The following is a 5347-nucleotide window of genomic DNA, read 5'->3' as shown; positions in this document are numbered from 1 at the left end:
ATAGGGTGAATAAATTTATATTATATATAATCTATTGTCACTTCTTCAAAAAGTTGATTTTTTTTGGGTAGCATTTATTTCATTGGAGATGTCAAAAAGAAATAAGGTTTGGATTCCTACATGTTGGGAAAGCCAAGAGAGATTAGTAAAATGCACAACCTTATCGTTATACTTTTGGGGGTGGAAAATCTTATGGTCATAATAAAGAAGGTACATCATCAAAAGTAAATTTACAAGATTCACAACCTACACGACATATTGAAGAAAGCGACAAACCTCTCAAATCATGACAAACTTGAAGAAGATTTTCTAGTAGATACCCAAAGTAGCCAGAATGATATAATTGACTAGGGTGAGAATGCCAAAGATGATGATGGTGTACAGAAGAGGACAAGAAAATTCAATTCAAAAAAGTATAAGGAATAAAAAAAATATAGAATGTGGGATCTATCAAGGATTTTTTCAAAAAAAAAATGGCACTGAAGTATTCATTCATCGAACCAATGGACAAATTCAGTTGAAGGTTAGCCTCTAGTAGAATGTAGATGTAAGACTTGTACTAGGATAAATAAGATGGAGCATAGGTTGTAGCTAAAAATTGACACAATAGAAAATCATATGAGCAAAATTTATGAAAATAAACTATAGATAGAGTTGAGCGATCACTGATAAGATGGAAAACAAAGGAGGAATATCAACATGTTGGGAATGCTGAAATTTTTGAATTCTAGGAGAAAATACAAATGAAGCTTTTTCTAGAAAAGCAATGCTAGTAGAACAATGAGAAAATTTATTCAATTAAGTGTTATCTTTTGTATTTTGAGTAAAGGGTGTGCTATGAAAAACTATCCATCGATGAGTGCTTTATTACACTTTTTAACAGTTTATATCCTAATAGTCATTGGTCAGTAAACAACGGACTACAACGGGAAAGTTATCTTATTAAGTTTGAAAAAGAAGATGTAAGGGAAAAAAAACAAAAGAGTAAAACTTCAATGCAATGTCTTTAGAAAAAGTTACAATAACAAATAATACTCTATGGGTATGCAAGCATGTTTGTACCATATACAACCTTATCTACCAACTCATCTACTGTCTATTGCAAAAATAAAGCATAATGCAATAGCAAAATTTTTTTTTGCACTAGTAAAGAGTTCTCTTATTTAATATGGAGGTATGAATGAGATGATGATTCCCAAAAAGTTGGTGTATGTTGGAGTGGATGTAGCTTCAACAATGAAAGTGTTAGCATGAATGTTGATGGTACTACTTTGGAGGAGTATTATAAGCATTGAAGAGTATTCACATGTTGCATTCATGACTGTGTTTGTCATTGATGTCAACATAGCACGGTTTCTATAAACATTGGCTAAGTAGTAAACAAAGATCTTGATGGTACAGACAATGGTTTGATTGTCTAGTAATGTGTAGTTATGGACATGTTCGACACAATGTCCTGATGATGTGGTCAAGTGTGCAGAGTCTGAGTTGAAGATGTACAGAAGATGTACCTGATTTATAGAGAGAACTTCAAAGACAAAGTGTTGGAAATCAATTTTTGATGTTTTTCAGTTATCTTACGTCTCATATGTAATGAAGAGATGTGCAGTCAGGTAGTAACATAGGACAGTCAACTAATGATATCAACAAGTGCACAAGCCCTAGTATCACGTGTGAAGTTTTGTATAGACTGTGAGCTGACATTGCTATTGTAATTGTAATTAATTAATTATCTTATTATAATTAATTGGGAAAGCGTCAAGGCTAACTCAAGGAATTATTATGAAGATATTGTATAAAGGAAAGATGTTTTCCTTGATTGTAAAGTGTGTTCAAGTATTGTGATTGTTGTATGAAGTGCAAAGTGCAAAAAGGAGCAGAGTGCTTACTGAATGCGTGTAAGAGATCCAGGGGATTGTTGGATGTGAGATTTGTGATCTGGTTACAAGATCAGAAGGAGCAGAGGTCTGGTTGATAGGACATAGAAAGAGGAAGGAACAATACAATACCATTCTATTATTTTGCAAGAAATAATATATAGATCACTTGGACAATGGGTTCATTGGTCTTTCCCTTGAAGTTGTTTGGGCAATGGGTCCAGTTGTCTTCCACAACTCCTAATAGGGATTCAAAGTCTCCTAATAGGGACTCATATGTACTGAATGTATTCATAGACTTCTAACAGGGTCCATCCTCTAAAAAGGAATATTTATATTAGTACATCATCTTGTGGGTACCATCCCCACCAAGGCTTTCCCTCTGATCAAGGGTTTCCCTAGTTAACAAATCTAGTGTTATTGTGTATGAGTATCTTGTTGTGATTTCAATTTATATTACTCATATAGTTAAAGATTGTTTAAGGTTGATAATTGTGATAATAGTTGGATAACTGATTCATCCCCACCACACCCCCCTCTCAGTTATATCAGTGGACTATATATTCTAACAATTAGTATCAGAGCATCAGGTCCTTGAAGGATAATCTTAACAACTTTGGGAGATCGATGGAAAATCTTTTCAGAAAGGATAGTCCTAGATTTGATGGGGCTAACTATGATAGTTGGAAGGAGAAGATGAAGACTTGTTTGTTGTGTATGGGTCTGGGATATTGGATCTTAACAAAGGGAAAAAAGACAATCATTGAAGAAGAAAAGATTGAAGGATGCAGTGAAGAAGAAAGACATCTATTCGTGTGTAACATGAGAGCAGGAGAAGCTTTATTAACAACTCTTCAAAGAATGAATACAATCAGGTAAATTCACTTGTAACATATTATGAAATTTGAAAAGTGTTAGAATCCACTTTTGAAGGTGATGATCATGCAAAGAGAATAAGATTATAGAATTGGATATGTGCATTTCAAGATGCTAAAATGATGGAAAATGAATCTGTAAGAAGTTATGTTGGCAAAATATCAAAAATTGTTGCAAGAATTCGGTCTCATGGTGGAACCAAGGAAGATGATGAAGTTATATGGAAGATCTTGAAAAGCTTGACACCACCATTCAAGCCAATAGCTCAAATTATTTAGCTAGTAATGCCCTGCACTAAGGATTTCACAAAGGAGACATTACTTGGAAGACTAGAATCAACAAAAGCAGATTTGAGACACTCTGGAGAACTTGCCAGAGTCCAAACAACTTTTAGTACCTTGAACATTCAACCTAATTTGACAAGGAGTGCAAGCACACGTAGAGATTTTGCTAGTAGTAGCAAATCTAATGAAGACAAGAAGATCAAGGAAGGTATTGATCTACTTATGAAAAGAGAGTCAGAAGGCATGGAAATTTTTGTTTGTTGGACATGTATAGAGTTTGGTCATTTTTCATATAGATGTCCTAAGAGAGTAAGAAAATCTAGAAAGAGTTTTCTTTCTGATGAAGATGAAGAATTTAAAGTAAGTAGAGAGAGATTCTTGAATGACTATGATTTTAATGATAACGAGCTTGAATTGGTTAAGGAAGAGAAGTAATAGAAGAGATGGCTTTGGTAACTATTGTTGGTCTAAAGCCTAACCATGAAAATGTTGAAGTTATCATTAAGACTAACAATGATTTGCAAAATGATGTGCTAACTATTGAGCAAAGAGGAGAGCAAAGATTTGAACCGAGAGAAGAGATAAGAGTTGAGTTGAGATGTCAATAGGAATTTGACAAGCAATCACCATCCTGAGCAGATAATTGGAAGCAAAGACAAAGGTGTGATGAGAAGGAATTGAGTAAATGAGGAGATATGTCTGATATCTCAAGTTGAACCTAAGAGCGCAGATGAAGCAGTTAAAAATTATCATTGGATCAAGCAATGAAAGAATAATTGGATCAGATAGTGAAGAATGATACATGGGAGTTAGTTCCTAGACCTAAAGACAAGAATGTGATAGGAACCAAACAGGTATTCAAAAACAAGATGAATGAGCAAGGAAAAGTTGTGAGGAACAAGGCTAGACTTGTATGCAAGGGATATTCATAGCAAGAAGGCATAGACTATGAAGAGACATATGCACCTGTAGCTAGAATGAAAGCAGTAAGGATGTTAATGGCTTATGTAGTGAATAAGAAGTTCAAATTTTATCAGATGGATGTTGAATCAACCTTTTTGAATGGAGAACTTGAAGAAGGGGCATATATTGAGTAGCCCAAAGGTTTTTCTTTATCAGAAGAAAAAGACATGGTATGCAGACTAAAGAAATCTTTATATGGTTTGAAGCGAGCACCTAGAACCTGGTATGCAAGGTTGGATAGTTATTTGGCAAAGCTTGGATTTGCTAAAGGTATGACGAACATTAAATTGTATTTGAAAGGAGTTGAAAATGGTTTGTTGATTATTATAATATTTGTTGATGACATCATTTTTGGAGGTAATGGTGAAGCAAGTGATAAGTTTGCTAAAGAGATGAAGAATGAGTTTGAAATGAGCATGATAGGAGAAATTAGGTTTTGCCTAGGATTGCAGATTGTACAGAATAGTGATGGTATTTTCATTTCACAAGCTAAGTACTTAAAATATTTGTTGAAAAAGTTTGGTTTGGAAAGATGTAAACCTATTGGTACACCTATGATAACTGGTCACAAGTTATCCAACAACGATGAGACACCTGTAGTAGAGCAAAAGTACAGATCCATGATTGGAGGTTTGCAGTATCTAACTCACACCAAACCAGATATAGAAAATGCAGCTGGGATTGTAGTTAGATATTAAGCTGATCCTAGGAATATCATTTTGTAGCAGTGAAGAGAATATTTAGATATTTGAATGGGACATCTGATTATGGAATTTGGTATGACAGATAGAGTGATTTCACTCTATGTGCATATACTGATGCGGATTGGGCAGGGAGTATGGATGACAGAAAGAGCACCGGTGGTGGAGCATTCTTTCTTGGAGGAAGATTGGTTTCTTGGTTAAGCAAGAAGCAAGATTGTATTTCACAGAGTACTATTGAGGCAAAGTATGTTACAACAAAAAATAATTGTAATCAAGTTATGTAGATATAGTAGATGCTCAAGGATATCATAATTGAGTTTGAAGAACCTGTTATCATTTAGTGTGATAACACAAGTACAATGAGTATGTCTAAGAATCTTGTATTGCATTCTAAGACTAAGCATATATCTATTAAGTATCATGTGCTGAGAGAGAAAGCAATAGAAAAGGAGATCAGATTGGAGTGTGTGACTACTAAAGATCAGATTGTAGATATCTTTACAAAGCCTTTACCTATAGATACATTTGAGTACTTGAGAGGTATGCTTGGGGTTATGCCTCTGCCTACTTATGATTAGATGATGCAGAGAGCACATCAGTCCAGTGATACAGAGCACTATTGTTAGTCTGCATTGAATGTTGA

Source organism: Cupressus sempervirens, chromosome 5 (assembly GCF_028749045.1).
Source record: "Cupressus sempervirens isolate cs-2001-9-10 chromosome 5, ASM2874904v1, whole genome shotgun sequence".
Taxonomy (NCBI): Eukaryota; Viridiplantae; Streptophyta; class Pinopsida; order Cupressales; family Cupressaceae; genus Cupressus; species Cupressus sempervirens.
Note: the sequence above shows the minus strand (reverse complement) of the source record.